A 21,026-nucleotide genomic window follows, 5' to 3' on the forward strand; every position below is an offset into this window, starting at 1 on the left:
GGGAAGATGTGAGAAGTTTATTAAACTTTATAATAAATTGGTAAAAATACTTTGGATTAAATATTAATGTATTTTAATTTTAGAAATTTCATTTAACTGGGGAAGGAAATTAAAATAATGCTACAGCACTATTCACTTAATTTTGTATTGAATCATAATTATTTTGAGACCAACTTTAAGGAATTAATTCCAGGATTAAATAGACAGGGCGTTGCTCCAAAGACAATAATAACATTGGCCACAAAAACAGTGCATATGACACACTGAGATTTCATCATTGACTCCTGCGGATGGCCAGGGCAATAAGGGAGTGGAAAAGTCATGTTTAAAAAACATTACTTTTAACAGAAGTCACTGTAATGATACATTCTTATGGGCAAAAGATAAATGCAATCATTCTAGAAATAACCTATTTGTAATTTAGAAGGCAGTTTTTTTCATGACATTTGCTGTATTGCAGTGGTGGCTGCTTGTCAACGGGGTGTATTAAAAAAAAATATAGCATTTTTAAAAAACGTACTTTTATGTTGGGAGAGACGGTTCTGTCTCTCCTTATTCTCGGACTCCCGGAAACACAAGGCTTTCAGACTCCACTCCATTCACGACAATGACGCTGATGTCAACAGCATGACAGCAGCATTGTGATTGGTCTGAGCGCCCTGCTTTGGTGCTCAGACAGGGAGTAGGCCCTGTCCACTTTCTCCTCCCGGTTGTGCAATACAGCCGGGTATAGAAATTTAAAGTGCGCATGACTGTTTAGCCTGCCCAACACTGCAGGCCAAAGTGTCATGCACACTTATGTGCACATAGCCCTACTCCAGCCCAGTCCCGCCCCGCCATAATCCTGCTCCTGAGGAAAAATAAAATGATAATTTTACGTTATTATCATTTTATTTTTCCCTTTCGTCCACTGTCGCTGCTGTATTGTTTATTTGATGGTTCGGGTCATACTTTAGCTCTAAGACCCATGCCAGATTCCTGGCTCACCCCCGGGCCCGCTCTACGTATGAATTTTCTGCCTTATCCACCTCTAAAAACAATACAGCGGTAAGCCAATGCTTGGCATACCATTACTGTTCGCAGGACGCTCGGCTCGCGTTAGCTCGGTAATGTGTTCCCACATTTGAGAATAGGAGAGTGTCTTATGTGGTACTAAGTACAGCTTCCTTCAAATGTGATTTGAAGCCTTTAGCAATTCCATTTGTTAATGTACTGTTACAAACAACAACGTTCCGCTCCCTCGGAGCACCATCTAACTTTCACTTTCATGTCCACCTGAGCTGACACGAGAGGAACCTAGCCTGTTGTGGATCTAGTACACGCGCGGCCACAATGCCAGCTGTGCGGTGGGACGTGTGTAATGGCATGGACTGGACAGTATATTTAAAGATAAACATCTTCGGGGTTTTGTTGGTCCCACTCCACACTAACAGCAGCTTCCCTTCACGTGTTAGTCACAGCGGTCTTCAGGGCAAATAGCGAAGGAGTCACTATGCTGATAAAACACTGACTGAGACTGCATTGGGGTTTTCAGGGCCTGCTAAGCTTACTGCAGTTGGGTGGGTCGATCTAGGTTAGTATGATTTAAAATGAATGAAAAAGCTGTGTTTTTTGGACTAAGTGCAAAATAAGGAGGAAAATCCACCAGTGCAATTCCCCAACTATGCAGTTCCAATAGTGGAGTATATTAGACAGTTTGACAGGTTTCTTAAAAAATTAGAGGCCACAACCCAGGGCTCTCACGAAGTTTTCCATGCATGATCCAAATATATCAACCTTCACCGGGAAGGGTTGCCACAAATGACAACTAACATGGAGCATACATAAAGAAGGCAACGGATGCATTTAAAATGTGAAAGCTGTAAAGCACGTGCCTTTAAGAAACAATACATGGATATTCATTTTCAAACTCAGATTCTGAACGTTCGAAGACTATTTCTTGTGCATAGAACATTCCAAACGTACCCGCTGAAAATATTATTTTACCATTACAATATATAATTTGCCTTTCACCAAAAAGTGAGATTCACAAAATATGGGTTTATGTTCTTTATTCTAAACTCCATCGTCACCTTTCATTCCGAAACACTAGATGGCAGTATATGTTAACTTCTTATCGTTGATTTTAACACACTGCTCTTGATTAGTTACATTTCCTGTTTTTAAGTATATGCTCAGTTTACAGGAATTCACGATTGCAGAAAGTCCTGTATTAAGATTACCTTTGTCATTAAATGTTATTTATAAGAATAAGGTTGTCCTCATTTGCATAAGAATGTGCGTTTGCGCCTGCTTTCTTACGACTTGACTATGCAAGCTAGAAATTAAATGAAGTTGTTCAAACGTTATGGTGCACTACACCCTTAAATGTACCCTTACATTCAGCGCTGGAATGAAGAGGGATTCAGTCGGATCGGCAGCTTTTATTAAGTCGGATCCGTCAGCGCCCATTAAAATACGTTGAATTTGGCCTGGAGTAAGTTGGCAACACGGGACACAATTCAGCAGTGCCCGCACTTTGTCTGCTTTCTGTTTGGAGCAGAGAAATGCAGGGGGCATGAGGGCTATTCTTATTTTAAACTCCAGCCGGACCCAAAACAGAGGATCAAATTTAACCCTTTCCGTTCGTCAGATGGACATAGACTCCCAGCCTTCCAGGCACCCACCCACGGGGGGAAGCGCTGGCACTCTCCCCATGGGCCGCCCATCCAAACACCCTCATCAGGCCACTGCCCCCCACTTCCTGCGCGGCATCTTATGAAGTTGGCATGCACAGCGCGCCAAGTCATAAGAAGTTGCTGGGGATGCGCTTGAAACCATTTGCTTCCAATACGTTGTCGGGGAAAGATGTACGTTTCTCCTCGGGCGGGGATTTATGGGGGAACAAAGAGATATCGGGGGAAAGGAAAGGGTTTTCCTTTCCCCCGATATCTCTTTGGAATGCATTCCTGCTGCACGATCGCACACAGGGCTGCGATCGTGCCTCAGGAATGCCAACTAGACACCAGGGTTGCTGTGGGGAACGGTCCCTTGGGTAAGGGTCGCTTCCCTTTTGTGGGTGATTGTTGTGGCCATTTCTGCCCCCCCTTGAGGGTAGATCGGCATTACATTACTAGGCCCATCTGCCGCCAATGGGGGCAGAAGCCACTAGACACCAGGGATTGTTTTTTTGGAGGGAAGTATTGTTGTTGTGGAGAGTGGCCCCATGGTCAAGGGTAGATCCCCTTTTGGGGGTGAATGTTGTGGTCATTTCTGCCCCCTGTTGGCGGCAGATCGGCCATTTATTATTTGGCCCTTCTGCTCCCAAGGGAGACAGAAGCAATAGACAAAAGGGATTTATCCTAGTTCTGATTAGCTCCACTTGCTGCCTTGCACACTTCTGCCACTCTGTTAGAGTTGGCAAAGGCTGCTGGTTGGTTTTATTCCTTTTCTATTCCATTTTACACCCCCCTATGTGCAGTGTGTTTGGCCCCTGCCCCGCTGCCTTTCCAGCCATTTTTCTGCCCGCTTTCCCCTCCCACCCCACCCCAGGACCTACTTAATGGCAGTCACAGTACAACCTCACTGAGCAGCTCCTGACTAGCTCCCCTCGCTATCTTGCTCGCCCCTTCCACTCCGTTACAGTAGGCAAATGCTCCTGATTGGTTTATTCCTTTTCTTTATCTTTTTGCATCCCTCTGTGTGCAGCCTGTTCAGCCCCCACTGGCTTTCCTGCCGTTTTTCTGCCTGCTTACCCCTCCCCCTGCCCTCCTCCCACTGCACCCTTCCCACCCCAGGACCTACGTAATGGCAGTCGCAGTGCGACCCTGCTACGGGCAGGCGCAGTGGGTGTGCCGCCAGTGCGCTTAAGGCATGCCAAAAGCAAGCCCATCTGCACCCATCTGCGCCTGTACCGCACCCAGCATCAGGAACCCTGGCCCTCCCACTATACGCTGATAATCTGCCACTGAGTTTCAGGTCCTGGCCCGCAGGAACTGAGACAACTACTGCTGAATCACCTCACCTCGAACCGCATCTGGACCCTTTGCCTGCCTCCAATGCCACTTCACCTGCAATACCGAGACCCACATCGACCCCGCACTGCCACCACCGAAGCCCGCAAAACAACTCCAATGCCTACTGCTCAACACAAGAGCCCTTTGCAAACACCCCATGAAATTATGGGACACAGTAACCACCCTCAGCCCGGACCTGATGTTCATCACTGAGACCAGGCTCACACCCGCTTCGAGCCACGACATCACCTGCACCACCCCACAAGGCTACAAACTTGTCCACAGAGACTGCCACAACAAGTATAGAGGAGGCATCGCCATCATGCATAAGGACAGCCTCTCATGTACCACCTTCGAGGAAGAGATGTCTCACCTCATGGAACACCTCAACTTCCTTATCCAAGTAGCTGTCAGAACAACCATCAGAGGCGCCCTCGCATACAGACCCCAGGCTCCTGCCCCACCTTATGCAGAGACATCGCCGATTTCATCCCCCCTTGGCTATCGCTTCAATGAACTACATGTTCCTAGGAGATCTCAATTTCCGCCTTGATGACCCCAACGACCACAACTCCTCGACAACCTAAGCAACATCAGACTCAAAAAACTAGTTACCAGCCACACTCACACCGAAGGACACATCCTGAACCCCATTTTTACAGCCAGTGACAGAATTAAGTTCTCCCACATAACAGAGTTCACTTGGACTGACCACCACATAGTACACTTCTCTACAACTAGCAGACTGGAGCCTTCCACCACTCTCCTTCTTCCAACCCGCTCCAGCAAACCCACCCTCTCCAATAACCTCCAGCAATACACTCGCAATCTATCCAAATGGATCCTCAACAGTGCTAACAGGGTCGCCCCCACTCGGACTCAACCTCCAGAAGATTCAGCAGGCTTGCTACGTGGTTTACCCCTGAACTCCGCACACTCAAGAGAGAATGAAAACGGCTAGAAAGACAATGGCGCAGCAGCAGAGTCCAAGCAGACCGCACCACCTTCAAAGATGCACTGAACAAATATGATCTTCACCTCATTGAAACAAAAAAGGTTGCCCTACACAGCTGCATCGTGGAAAGCATCAACCTCCGAGAGAGATTTCAAGATTGTCAAAGAGTTCTCCTGCCCAGCAGCCTCCGAAAACACTCCCAGACCCTCTGCGACACACTAGCTGAATACTCCCACAACAAAATCATAGTCACCTACAGCAACTTTCATCCCCAACCTATGAGCTTCGACCCCCTTCCGACCCCTTCAAGCGACTCCCCCAGCCACTTGATCACTGACTGAAAGCCTCTATCCATCTGTCCAGGAAACAGCAGCCTTCATGAGCTCGCTCTACACCATCTCACCCAACACCCCCTGCCCCCACAACATCTACAATCTGGGACAGAAGGAAATCAGCAACATCCTCGCTCCCATCCTCAACACCTCCATCAGGACCTCCACCATCCGTGAAGCTTGGAAGTAAGCAGAGGTCAGGCCATTCCTAATGAAAACATCCGCTGACCCCAACAAACTAAAAAATTACCGGCCTATATCCCTACTCCCCTTCCTGGCTAAAGTTCTGTAAAAAGCCATCAACCAACATCTCTTCAAACACCTGGAAAGACACAATCAACTGGACACCTACCAATGCAGTTCCTCACCAACCACAGAACCGAGACTGCCCTGGTCGACGCAATGGACAACATCAGATTCTTCGTTGACTACAGAGAGAAGGCAGCCCTGATCCTCCTCAACCTCTTTGCCACTTTCGATACCATCTCCCACAACAACCTCACAGCCACACTCCACTACATCAGGATCCGAAGCAGCGCCCTCAAATGGATTGATTCCTTTCTCATAGGATGCACCCAGAGTCCACCTCCCTCCTTTCAACTCAAAACCAAACAACATCATATGCAACATCCCTCAGGGCTCCTCTTTCAGCCTGACCCTCTTCACAATCTATATGACGCCGTTGGCAGAGATTATTATCCCCATGGACTCAACATCATCTCATACGCTGATGACACTCAACTTATACTGTCCCTCTCTGAAGACCATGCTTCCCCCCAGAGCCAACATCAGCAATGGCATGACCCACATCGCCGAGTGGATAAGATTCAACTGCTTGAAACTGAACATGGACAAGACAGAGGTGATCATCCCTAGAAGCAACACCTTCCCTGGGACAACTCTTTGTGGCCTTCTGCACTAGGACAAACCCCAACTCCGACTGACCTCACCCGAAAACTTGGCGTCATCATCAACAGCAAACTCACTTTCAAACAACAGATAAATGCAGTGACCTCCTCCTGCTTCCACAACCTTTGCATGCTTCAGAAGATTTTCAGATGGATCCCCATCTAAACTAGAGAGACAGTAACCCAAGCCATCATCATCAGCAGGCTGGACATCGGACTCCCTGCCCAGTTTCTCCACCACCTCCAAATCATCCAGAAGGCAGTGGCAAGACCCATCCTTGACCTGCCCAGGTGGACTAGCATCGCCCCCACCTCAGGGATCTCCACTGACTGTTCGTGCACAAAAGGTGCAATTTCAGGACTCTCACCCTCACATCCAAAGCCCTCCACAGCATCAGAACCAATCTCCTCAATCACAGACTCGCCTTCTACCAGCCCTCTAGAGGACTACGCTCAGCAACCCTTGTCCTCACTCAAGAATTTGCCGCAATTGCAGCGGTGGATGATCCTTCTCTTACCTCACTGGCAAGATCTGGAATGACTTCTTCACCCACCTGCATACCACTCACACCCTCCTTGATTTCAGGAGGAAGCTCAAGACCTGGCTCTTTGGCGAAAAGCCACCAGCTCACAGTAACAACCCCCAGTGCCTGGATACCCCCCGGGGTGAGAAGCTGTGTTTTACAGTTCCTATGAATGATTGATTTATGTAAATAACAATTGTGTTGTTTAGGGGAGTGGCCCCTTGGGCAAGAGTCACTCCCCTTTTAGGGGTGAATGTTTGGGCCATTTCTGCCCCCCTTGGAGGCAGATTTTCCATATGTTTAGGCCCAGCTGCCCCCCAACGAAAGTTTCTGAGTGTGTGAACTAGAGTTCAGCTGATGGTCTGCGTGTACTGGCATTTGGCTGACAGTGTATGTGGACTTGCACTTGGCTGGCGGTGTGTGTGAACCGGCGCATTATTTGTATTTGCCATTGTAATGTCTTATTTATCATTTTTATTTTAGTGCAAAGCCTTTTGCTGTGACTCCTGCTTGCGTTTTCAGCACTGGTAGTTCTGCAGTTTGCACAGTTTAATGTATTTGGAAAGAAGAAACAATTTTGTACTGTTTACTCCAAATGAGTATCATTGCCATGCATGACTGAGTTTTTGTAAATGGAGTAATAATAGAAGAATATTTAGCTTCTGTTTTACTGTGTGTGAAATTCTCCTTGGATCAGTGCACAATGTGTATTGTGTTGTCTTGTGTGTAATTTTCTTTTGTTTTCCCTTTCTAGTGGGATATCATTGGTGCTTGCTGTGTCGGTGCAGAGTAGGTGCAGGTGATCCTGAGTCTAGCTGTCTCTGGCAAGTGAGTGCTGTTGTATTAGAGTATGTATGTGTTTGTGTGATTTGTATTGTTAAGCCCTACGATTCAATGCAAAGCATAGGTTATATCTCTCATTATGACACATTACTATATTAATCTAATACATTTTCAATATTTCATATATGTTAGTTGTATGAGATTATTGAACAGACTAATTGGTATGCAGAGCAGTAGTTGAGGGAAAACAGTGCCAGACTTAATCCCAGCTCTAGCTACCCGGTGGACTCCCACAAATCTGGATGAGTTGATGAAGTTCTTGGGTTTAACTTTGTTGTTGAGCTTCATGAGGAAGCTGTTGCTCTCTTCATATTGGTCTACCAGTCCCTTGATGGCAATGGCCATATTTCCTGTAATCATGAATCGTGATCGGTATTTGCTTCTGCTTCGGATGCTGCATTTTGTTGATAATTGTTGGAAATGGCCCTTTTTGCAGGGTCATCCATAAACTTTTTATACCCCTTCCTTCTATTTTTTCTGACCTGTTTTTGTCGGCTTTAGGACTCTGGACACTTTACCACTGCTAACCAGTGCTAAAGTGCATATGCTCTCTGTGTAAATTGTATTGTTGATTGATTTCTTCATGATTGGCATATTTGATTTACTAGTAAGTCCCTTGTAAAGTGCATTAGAGTTGCCCAGGGCCTGTAAATCAAATGCTACTAGTGTGCCTTCAGCACTGGTTGCACCATCCACATTAGTAGCCCTGTAAACATGGCTCAGACCCGCCACCGCAGTGTCTGTGTGTGCAGTTTTAAACTGCCAATTCGACTTGGCAAGTGTACCCACTTGCCAGGCCTAAACCTTCCCTTTTCTATGCATGTAACGCACCCCTAAGGTAGGCCTTAGGTAGCCCCATGGACATGGTGCAATGTATGTTAAAGGTGGGACATGTACTGATGTGTTTTACATGTCCTAACCTTCAAATACTGCTAAATTCGGTTTTCACTGTGCAAGTCCTATCTCTCTCATAGCTTAACATGGGGGATGCCTTTAAATATTAATAAAGTGCAGATGTCCTTTGAGAGCGGATAGAAATCTGGAGTTTGGGTCTCTGAACACACAATTTAAAAATACACCTTTTAGCAAAGTTAGATTTTAGATTGTTAGGTTGAACATGCCACTTTTAGAAAATAGGCATTTTCTTGGTTAAGCCATTCTGTGACTCTGCCTGTTTGTGGATTTCCTGTCTGGGTCAGTTTGACAGTTGGTGAATCCCCTCTAGATAGTGAAACAAAGGGAGTTGGGGTGTAGCCTGTATATCCTAATGGGCCATCTGTGCTAGAGTAGAGGGAGGAGTGGTCACTTACACCTGAATGGGGTGTGCCTGGTGTGTGTCTGGGGTCTGGCCTGGGCAATTCAGGATCTTCTGAACAATAGAGACTTTCCTTTGAAGTTTGTCTACTTCAAAGGCAGAAAGGGGTATAGGAAATTCCAGATTTTAGATTTTCTTCAAGATCACTTCTGGAACCAAGAGTAACCTCTGCCAAGGAGAAGAGCTGACGACCTGAGGAGAAGTGATGCCCCTGCCTGTGACTGTGCTTTGTTAGGCTACCCTGCAGTTTCTGCTTCTGCCTGTGAAAGGGGACAAAGACTGGACTTTGTGGCATGTTCCTGCTTGTGAAGAATCTCCATGGGCTTGAACTGAGCTTGACTCCTGTCTTGAAGTCTCAGGGCCATCGAAGACTTTCTCTGCTAACATCTGGAATCTCTGTTGAGACTCCTGCCCTGCCAAGTGGTGTCCTATCCAGTCCCTGGGCCCTTGAAAGGTGTCACGCAGTGGCACGCTGTGCGAGCCGAATGTTCAGCTTGGGATGAGGTGCGTGGCAGTAGGATGCGCTGCACCCCTAGCCTTTCCTATCTCCATCAAGGCCCCAAATTGGGCATGGGGCCTCAAATTGGGCATGGGGCCCGCTTCTGCATTGGCACGGAGCGCCCCCATTAGTTCCTGCCTCTCCCCACTTTCCCTTTTCTTCCCCACTTACCTTCTATTTCTTTTTCCTTCTTTTCTGTCGTCGTCGTTTTCTTCCTAACTTATGCCTTTCTTTCCTACCCATGATTCCCTTCTCTTTCCCAACATGCCTTCCTTTTCCCTGCATGCTTTGGACCCTTATTTAATATGGTGCTTTTTCTATAGAACTCTATGACATGATCCCAATCCAATATGGTGACTTTTACTTCCTGTCGGTCACTTCCTGTTCTTTGGGTATATAAGATGTGTGATTCCTTTTCTCTTTGCGCTGCAACACTTCCTTTGGGTGGTGATCTTTGCTCCTGTTCTTCTGCGTCAGATACTGATTTTCTGATCCTGGTCCAGCTTTTTCCTGGTCATTTATGCCTTTTTGTTCTGATTTATTTTTACCTTTGTTTTTGTTTCAGGAGTTCCTTTTTTGAGGTTTTTCCCCTTTTGTTTTTTTTTTCCCTCAGGGACTCCTTCTGGAGGGCACGGACTGCCTTTGGCGTTCCCTCCGTCAGAAGCACCGTGGCTACCAGAAAGGGTCGCCCCTATTTGGGCCAAGGCAGAACCTACAAGAACAAGAACATCTCCACACTTCCAGTGGGCCACAGACACAGACTACGAGTAGGTCGTGACAAAACGACGAACGGCCTTCCTTGTGAGGAAGGAATCGATGCATTGCTGTCTTTTTCGACAAACGCTCACCCGTGCAGCTTTATGTTTTACGCTAACCAGATACTTTGTGCATGATCATCGTTTCCATTGTTTCCTGTAGAGTAAGACTCTTATTCTTTTTAAAATTCATATCTTAACTTGTACCTGCTGGATTTTTGTCATTTTGGTCTCGTTTGATTTAGATAAATATTACCTATTTTTCTAAACTGGTGTGGTGTCCATTTTGTAGTGTTTTCACTGTATTACTGTGTGTGTTGGTACAAATACTGTACACATTGCTTCTGAGTTAAGCCTGCCTGCTCGTGCCAAGCTACCAAGAGGGTAGGTGGGGGTTAACCAGGTGTGTATCTCCTTTGCCTGACTAGAGTGAAGGTCCTTGCTTGGACAGGGGGTAACCTGACTGCCAATCAAAGACCCCATTTCTAACAATAATGCTTCAGCGTTGCCACAAGAGCACCCTGATTGTGACTGTTTTTTAAAGATTTGTCCTCTCATTGATCACTCTGTAGATAGCTTTTCAGAGATCTATGTTTCAGGGAAAGAAATAGCTATGGATGTGTCTTTTGTCCAGTTCAAGGGCTGGTTTTAGGCAGTATATTCCTAGCAAGAGGGCACGTTATAGAATTAAGATGTCTATGCTGTCTGAGAGTAGTACAGGAGATGTTTATAATTTCAGGGTGTACACTGGTGGGGATTACACTTTTGACCCCCCGGTTGTCCATCCACTTTCGGAGTTAGTGAGAAAATTGTGTAGGAACTTGGCAGAGGACATTTTAACAAAGGTAACCATTTATACATAGATACCTTCTACACTAGTGTGCAATTGTGCAGGGAATTGTTTAAAGTGGACACTGTTGCTTGAATCCTGTCAGATGGCATCAAACCCCTGTTGATCCTAATGCCACATAAATATTATGATGGTAACTGTATGGAAAGATTTAAAAGGTAGATTGTTACTAAGAGATTTTTCGTTAAACGTGAAGGGACATGGGCAGGCAAGTATAGGTCCTTCGACAATCACTTATCTGATAGGTGATAAAAAGAGATATTAAAAGGGAAAAGAGCCATATTGTTTGAGAAATAGGTTAGAAAAGTTGTGCTCAGTGTGATGTACAAGGCTGGGAAGGTACGGAAAACGGTAATTATTTAGCTAAATAAAATGACCATGCAAATTATTTATGTGTAGAAAAGTGAAGAGCTGTTGTGATGTTGATAGAAAGCAGCAGTGTACAGGAGTGTGAGCTAGTGAGTGTGAAAAAAATGCAAAGCTATAGAGAATCTTGACTTTAACTGGTCACCCTAGAAGTTGTAGTTCAACTTGAATTTTGAGTTAAAATGCATTAAACTGCACTGTTAACATGAATTGTTCAATCAAGAAACTGGTTAAAATAAGATTTAAGTGTTTTGTCGAAGATGCCTTAGTTTTTGGCTGCACGGTGGGCGGGGGTCTGTTTCTATTAAGGAAACTTTCATATTCCAGGACGTCTACTGTTCATTGTGCCTTTGAAAAGACTGCTTATGTTGCAGATAGCTCTGTGCAAAGTTGCACAGCTGGCTGACTCGCAACATCGCATATGTTTTAAAAAAATGTATGCTCTGCACATCACGAAGCTTGCAAATTAAAATAAATAGAAGGTTTCAGCTTCAAAGTGCTCTTTCAGAGTCCATAATGTTTTACCAATTTAAAATGAAAACAATTTCCTGCACATCCCTATCTACTTTTTGGTCCTCAATATGGTCTCGCATTTCAGCAATAGCTCAGATCTCCTTACCAATGTCATATGAATTACTGTTTTTGTGTGGCATACACGATATCTGGAGTTCATTCAAGCCTCTTGGAAAATTGGTGGACCTTTTGCTTTCTATTGCAATCTCTATTATTACTTCTAACTGGAAATCTTCAGAGAACATTACTCTCAGACAGTGGTGGAATTCTGTATGTTATCATCATAGACTTGAAAGCTACAAGCTTGATTCAACAGGAACTTTCTTCAAACGTCATCAGCTATGGTTGCCATTAAGTAACTATCTCTCACGCACTGCAAAGGAAATTTATTTTTCTCCTCCTTTAAAAAAAAATGTCAATATATTTCCTGTTTTTCTTCTTATATATACTTATTTCATCTTACATTCGCTGTAACTAATGTCTATTACCTCTCTCTCCACATGGCTATCACTTGATTCCCTTTTCTATCCCTATAGCTCTTCTCCCTCTCCCTCTCTCTTTCTTCTTTCTTTATTCAAATTTGGAGTCTTTGATACTATATTGCTGTATATGCCTAATTCATGTACATGTTTAATATGCATTTATAAGTACAATATTCCTTATGCATATATATTCACAACTGCATATCTCTGTCCTGGCAATGTTAAGTTAATGTTCTTGTATTTGACTCAATAAAAAACATCTTAAAAAAAAAAAAATGAAAACAATAATGTAAAATGCACTAGTTGACCTAATTCTTTCAATATTTTTATTGGGCGAGAATCTCCTCTGAAACTCTCTTGAGGAAGGCTTGCTTACTCACTGATATCCAGCTTTGGCCATTGTCCATGAACTCAGTTTACAATCAGTTTAAGAAGTGTGTAGAAGCCTTCTGAGAAGTTTTGGGCACCTGCGCTTATTTTATTATAAATTAAACACTGCAGTAAAGGTTTTATGTGAGTCCCCAGATAGGTAATGAGTTCATCCTTTCTCCAGTAGCAGGGAATTAAGACGAAGCCTGTTGGGAAGGTTGATGAGTTTAGCCACATGTGACATGTGGCAGTGCGATTTGATTCCCAGCTTTGACTTTCATTTTATTTAAGACACTATTTCTTTGCATTTTCTAGTTTTGCAGTTGGAAAGTAGAATTGTTCTCTTCTTTTAGAATGAAATGGACCTCAATTAGAGATGTGCTGGATGAAAGGTGAAGTGAAGAGAGACGGAGTAAGACTGGGCGAGTGAATTGTGCTTGCTTTTAAAAGAATGTGAACAGATCTCTCATGTTGCGCTTTTGTCAATACTATCAACTCATAAGATGCCAGATGCTTTGGCTGTTTGCAATCCTACCTAGCAATAATATGCTGTCTAATTCCACGCACTGTCTGGGGTATTACTGTGGCGCTCACAGACTAATTTTGTCCTAGTAATTGACTTTTCCGTAGCCACTATGATTATTGATGTACGCCTAAATAATATATGTTCTGTTCGTAGGACATGCAGAGGTAAATTTATGTAGCTCTTTGTATGGTGTGAATTTTAGTAATTTAGACACTTGTCTAATATATGGCGCACATGCTGGTAATATTTGGGTAAATATTGTCAGCCCCAAGGATAACAAATGTTTTGGATATTTGCATATGGTGAGATAGCGTACAATGGTATAACCACACAGCTCTCAGGATAGTAAAGGCTTTGTTTGTTTACTGACCCAACCTACTCTGAAATGATACACAGCTGTTTCCAGCCATACATCAACAATAGGCTTATGATAAAAAACCTTAAAAGTATTACCAGAAGACCAATCTGAGGCCGCCATGATATCTTCCAGACGGAAACCAGTCCCAAAAGACTTGGGTGCCATGGCTCCTCGAACTGAATGTGCTCCAAATATGCTAGTGTCTATGCCAGCCTCCCCAATTAACCATCTAACCCATCTAGCCAAAGCAGCTGAGGACACTGGAGTGAATGGCTTTTGCAATAAAATTAGCAATTGTCCTCCAACATCTCTGCGATTCTCACAAGTACAACTTTCGTAAGATTTCAAACATTGTACCACACAAAGGCCCATATTTATGCTTTTTTACGCCACATTTGCATAAATATTTGATGCAAAAGCGGAGCAAACTTGCAAAATACAATTACATTTTGTAAGTTTGCGCCACTTTTTCAAATGCGTCACAAAAAAAGTATAAATATGGGGCATAGTATTCAATTGTGGGGAAAAGCTGGATAAGAAATACATCTAGTTGAGGTTTTAGTACATCTAGAAACAGTGAATGAAACTTTGTTTGGAGTAAATCCTCTAGCTGGCAGATCCAGGGCTCGTACATCTGAAACACGCCTACATGATATTAGTCATAAGAGTACAATAAGTTTGGCCGATAGCTGTTTACAAGAAAGGTCTGATAAAATGCAAAACAACATCTACATTCCATAAAGTGGAATACCTGGGTTGAGGGGGCTTGGCCATCCTAATACCGCACAAACGTTTAGATATCAAGGGGTGTTCCCTAACCGGTCTACCCTCAAGGTGAGGGTGTCCTGCTGAAATAGCTGACCTGAAGTTATTAATGGTTCTATATGAAAGACCCTGAGTAACTAGATCAGACAGAAAATTAGCAATCATGGTAATGTGGGCCCCCATGAGATCAATACTCCGTTCACTGCACCAACCCACCCATCGCTTCCAGGAGTCTTCATAGCGCTTATATGTGGAGGGAGCCCAAGATTGGGAAAGGAAGAACATAGCGTCTCTCAAAATGCCCGGCATTTGCCAATGTCTCTGTAAAGTCTCCATACCAGGAGGATTAGCTGACCCTGAATTATCAGTGGATGAGGGAGCCCCAAAGGGTCCAGGAGTAACAAAGGGAATGATGGAATTAGAACCGGAGGAGCACACAATAGTGACATCACTACTGAAAACTACGACTGAGCCTTCCAGAGAGGGGTCACTAAAATGATCTCCGCTAATTGCCTTTTGACTTGCGCAAGTACTCTCTGAATCATCGAGAACGGAGGGAAAGCATAAAGGAGGACTTGGGCCATTCCCGAAGAAAAGCATCCAAGCTCACTGCTGTTGGATCCGATCTCCAACTGAAGAACCGTGGAAGTTGGAAGTTTATTCGGGATGCAAAAAGTTCTATCAAGCATGAGCCCCACGACTGATCAGACTGTAAAAAAGACTGATTGATGCAACTTCCAATCACTGCCATCCTTCAGAAAATTAGAGTTCCAGTCCGCTACCACATTGGAGTGACCCGGAATATATTCTGCTATCACTGAGTTTTGATGATGGAGACAAAAATGCCAAAATTCCTTGGCTATCACCGCCAGAATGCAAAGCGATTTATATACCTCACTGACGAAATGTTGTCCATCCACAACAGAATAGAGCAACTGGCCTTTAGAGGAGAAAGGAAGCAGTTGATGTGAAGGTTCAGTTCCTCTGAGGACCAAGAACCTCCTGTCTCCACTGCACCGCAACAAGCTTCCCAGCACCACTGACTGGCATCCTATCCTATCACTATTTCCGGTGAGGATGCAAAGATGGCTTTGCTGTTCCACGCATCCATGTGGTCCAACCACCAAGCAATCTCTGACTTGGCCTCCTCTGATAACAGAATCTGTTCTGAGTAAGTCAGACCTTTACGGAGATGCATAATCTTTTGACTTTGGAGGGCCCGGTAATGCAAAGGTCTCGGAAGAATTGCCTGGATAGAAGAGGCAAGAAGTCCTACCAGGCTAGCTAAAGTCCTTTATGATATAGTATGAGAGGCAAGGGCTCTCTGTAGCTCTCTCTTGATCGAGATACGCATCACCAGAGTTAATTTTAGTTGCCCTTGAATGAAATCCACCTGAAGGCTTAAGAATTCTATACATTGTGAAGGGGTCGTTATAGTCTTTTTGCTGTTGATAAAGAAACCTAGATCTTGTAGAATTTGGATCGCCCAAGCCAGGTGATTTGGAACCAAATCCTTGGACTGGGCCACGATTAGTATATCGTTGAGATAGATAATGAGGCAAATGCCTTGTTCTCGAAGAAACTGTGCTACCGGGGGTAGCAGTTTGGTGAAACACCAAGGGGCCGAAGAGAGACCGAATGGAAGGACATTGAATTTGCTAGCACGCCCGGTGCTTAGTAAGTAAACATACAAGGGGACTTGTACAGGTCGATGAACCTTTTGATTGGCATGAAGTATCCTACCTACGGTGTGACCAATGTAAATCAATAATCAATATACAAATCAATAACCACTAAGGAAAACATTAGTCAGCAGTTAACAATGTCAACATTTTATGACTGACCACAACTCAATATACGTTTGATCAATTTTATTTTCCTATTTGTTACAATACTAACTCATAAGGTTAATTCAAGCTTTATTCAATGAGTTTAAGATTAATTAATTAGTAACCACCATTAGATAATCTAATCAAAACTTGAGAAAACATATGTTCTAATGCCTTTACATAAGCCAAATACGAATAATAGGTTAACATGGATAGCAGCGTTCAGCAAATCAGTCCATCAATCATTTGTCCCCGCATATTTCAAAGTCTCAGAATAAGAACTCTACTTAGCACAAATTAGCATTAGCATGTGGGACTTCATGCGGGAAACAATTTAGAACATGAATTTGGAAAAACATCTTACTAAGAGAAAAAAAAAACTATAAAAAGTGCAGTTGATACCTAGAAAGAAAAGGCACAAAAAGTCAATAAGTCACATTGTCATAGCTACCTATCCACAGAATGGATCAGCAACAAAATAAGTTTTCGTCTTCAGGTCATCAATCGATCAGCAACCCATCAGACTCTCATGAGCGTGAGCCCAATGACAAAGTCTTGAATCTCTTCTCTCCCAATATTGCATCAATTTTGGAATGAGTTCTCTCCCCAATCATCTGCCTCTAACGTCTCACAACAGTTCTGAAGTTTTTCCCCCTTGTCATTATATTATATTAAAGTTGCCCAGTCCATCCCTAATTCCTAATTGGTAAATTAATCACCCTATATGACGATAGCCAATGATTTTTATTTTACAAATCTATGAATTCTAATATTTCATCATTCTCAGGGTGTCGATTGGTTCACTGACGATGTCCTCATCATCAGGCTCATTAGGTATCAAAAATGTTGCATCTTCTTCCTCAGTCAGTGTCTCTATTGTTTGAGTCATGAGAAAGTAAATTTTGTCTGCTTTACACTGGGTTTGATACAAATTTGATTCCCTCATCTCCTGTCCATTGGTTCATTGCAGAAAATTCTAGCTAAGCATATTTTATTCATGCGAGTGGTTCAGGGGCAGTTCAACACATCAGCTTTTCTACATCGCACGATTATTCAGCTTCTGCATGAGGCCTGGCAAAACTAGGCCACAACTTCGGCTAAGTTAGCTTCTACAATACTATGCAAAACATACATTATATCTCTCAATATGACAAATTACTACATTTTTATTACACAGTTTCAACATGTTCACATATTTTAATTAGCATATCTGCGTCAGCAGGCCCTCCTCTGATGACTAAATATGTCATCACACTACTTTTACCATCATTATTTTCATAATTCACTCTCCTCAGTGTTTTGTCTCCTCCTCAAATCTTCCCTATAAATTCTTTCCCTGTTTTGTTCTTCCCTCCTCTGATTATTTTTAGACCTTTTCAATTTAATCTTTTGGCACAATTTGCATATACCCATCATCCTAATATGCAAGCAATCACAATTAGTATTCTCTGTATATTTTTTAATAATACCCCATTCCAAATGTTACTAAGCCAATTTCCCACTGAAGCAAATCCCTTTCCAACTATCTCCTCACTATTATCTGGAATATAAGAAAAACAATGCCTAGAGTTAATCATTTTACAGACTCCTCCATCCTTCACTAGAAGGATGTCTAAAGCAAGGCGATTCTGAAGCGTCATAGCTCTATCCGCATTTAATTCTGTATCTATCAGGAGTATTGCCCCTGTAAACTTTGCCAGCATGTTATCCACAATAGTAGACAACTTTCGTATCTTGATCGAATTCAGGATGACTCCCAGTGAAGGAATCACCGCACCAAATATATCTCCCACAATTGCAGAAGAGGTTTCCCTCCTCTGTCGGTTATGATGTAACTCAGTCAATTTCGGGAACTTCTTTAAGTCATCTATCTCATAAATCTTTGGGAAAGCTATCCCCGAATAACATGTCCCATACCATCCTCTTGGAAAACAGCAATAAGCATTAAATCCACAAATATAATAGATCCCAGGAATCGAAGGGTCCTGACCTTTCAACATAAAAGTCCATTTACTCTGAAACAGAAACACATGTCTACATTCACTCGTTCCCACAAATAAAGTGTCATTGCATGCTTTTGGCCTATATATACAAAGCTTCCCTACGTGTAATGCATCTAAAGCTAATATTCCTTGCCTTTTAATTGCAGTATAAGCATAATCATTCTTATAAGTCCTTTTCTCTAAGCCTTTTTCTAATTTTTCTTTTAGTGCTTTTCTCCTGTTATCAATATGCTCTATAAAGCTCTTTTCAAAAGGTGTCAGCAATCATGTAAGGTTATTCTTATGCACGTAAGCTGTTCCAAATGTTAGTGAAGTCTCAAAGAATCCTCTAACTAATACTATATCATGCTCTTTAGCTACTCTACTGAAATAACTCATAATAGGAAAAAATGAAAACACAACGTCATAGTTAGAATAAAAATATTGTATATACTCTTGATTATAGAACCTTGTTAGTAGCAAGCTACAGCTAATTCCATAGGTTAAAGGTAAGCTATGGTACGTAACTCCTTCCTCTACTGAAGAAGGAATTTGTGTACATACAAGACAATCCCTTGCGTCCCTCGTCTCAACATACTCACTAAACAAGCGATAGAAAACAGAAGGAAGCTCTCCTTGAGCATTAGTATATTCATCCAAATACTTCTCATCTAAGTTAAACCTCTCCAAAGCTGTTAGTGTAGTAGTTTCAGGAGTATGAGTGGCTCCTTTCACATCAAGAACAGACATTCCCACAATCACCACTATAAACAAAATCCCACACATGATCGCCAATCCAACACTCACATATTTACAGCGTCTAGCATTCCTAACTTGATTATTTAACTCAGCCATGATCTGTAAAGAATCTGAACGCAGAATGAACTCTTATATAAAGTGCAGTGAAAATCAAAAATAAGGAAAAAATTATTCTCTCACAGTTCAATTTCACATCCAGGAACCCTTTTCCTTTTGTCAAAATCGATTAGCAGCTTGTCATATCCAGGTTTTAATGTCAAATCAGGTTAGCAATGTGTCTCTTCTGGTTTATTTTCCAACAGTCTCTTTAGGGTTTCTCCAGATAAGTTCAGCTTCTTGATCACCTTCAGGTTACATGAAAGTACTGACTCGGAACTTCTCCATCAAAGCAAAAGGACATAAACTTGTGTTGCCATTCATTTGTAGTTGCATGTGCCCATTCAGGACTTGCGTAAAGCCGACTTGCTATTCTCTTTCTTTTCAACCTTCGATCGCCTCTTAGTTCTCCTTCACTCAATTCTTCCTTTCTCCTAGTATCTACTTCTTCCTCTATAGATTCATTCATGACCAATTCCTTTGTTTTCCCTACTTGTGACTCAGGCCAATTATCTCCTTTTCTTGATCCTTCTGTCAATATTCATCTCAGGATTAGACTCTTTTCCTTCTTATGGTGTTTTCTCTTGATGGACTTGCAGCGGGCTCAGGAGGAGTCGGATCACCTTGACTTTGATCCATCTCAACTCTTTCCCCCTCTTGGTCTGGCACTTGCTCTGTTTGCTTCTCAACACCGTCTGCTTCTGGGAGAACCTCTGCTGTTCTGGGCTCTCCTGCTGTATCTGTTGAGATTGATTTTTCCGCACCCTTCTGTAATTCTTCACCTACATCTCTTACAGGGGTAATAGAACCATCTTCCACTATCTCGGGTTCAATTTCAGGCTCTCTTGGTTCCCTTTCTAGTTCAGGTGCGACAACTTGTTTCGCTGTTGTTGGTGCTTTCAACAACACTTCTTCATGATCCTGTGGATATGCCACTTTCTTTGTATGACTCGCATGTATCCAGTTCGGTAGTCCTGCACACTTCACAGCTGTCGTAGCTCTCAAGACCACCTGGTAAGGACCTCTCCAGCATGGCTCTAAACACGTCTTGGGAACATGCTTTCGGACAACGACTCAGTCACCGGCTCTCAGATTGTGCCCTGGATCGTAGATGGGTGGCAGGGTAGTGGCTTGCACCTGCTGAGAGAAAGAGTGAACCACATCAGCCAGACCCTTGCAGTAGTCAAACACCATATCATCTATAATATTTACAAGTGCGTTGGCTGGAACTGCTGGTAATCTCATTGCTCTACCCATGAGAATCTCGTGGGGTGACAGCCCTGTCTTCCTGTCAGGTGTATTTCTCATCTACATCAGCACCAAAGGCAATGCATTTGGCTATTTCTGATTTGTGGCTGCACACGTCTTTGCAATTCTTGATTTCAAGGTACCATTCATCTGGTCCACTAGTCCTGATTCTTCGGGGCGGTAGCTACAATGCAACTTTTGCTCGATGTTTAGTGCTGCACATAAGAGTTTAATCACCTCGTTGTTGAAGTGAGTTACCCTTTCTGATTGTAAAGAGATCGGAAACCCGAAACATGGTATCAATTCTCTAAGCAACAGCTTTGCTACTGTGAGACTGTCATTCCTTCTTGTGGGGTATGCTTCAATCCAGTGACTAAAAATGCACACAATCACCAACATGTACTTCAAACCTCCACATGCAGGCATCTCAATGAAATCCAATTTCATTCTGCTGAATGGACCTCCTGCTCTTCCAATGTGGCTCAAATTCACCACTGTCCCTTTTCCCACATTTAGCTGCTGACAAATTATACAGCGATGACATACTGCTTCTTCTGCCTCCCTAAACTTAGGATTGAACAAGTCAATTTTGAACAATCGAACCATGGCATTCCTCCCAATGTCTGCCTGCCCCTGGTAGTACCTGGCCATTTGTGACAATAAACTATTGGGCAAAACCATCTGACCTTCCTCAGAAACCCAAATTTCATCAGGCCTTTGAACACATTTAAGTTTAGACAAAAGTCATTTCTCTTCC

This window comes from Pleurodeles waltl, chromosome 9, assembly GCF_031143425.1.
Source record: "Pleurodeles waltl isolate 20211129_DDA chromosome 9, aPleWal1.hap1.20221129, whole genome shotgun sequence".
Lineage (NCBI taxonomy): Eukaryota > Metazoa > Chordata > Amphibia > Caudata > Salamandridae > Pleurodeles > Pleurodeles waltl.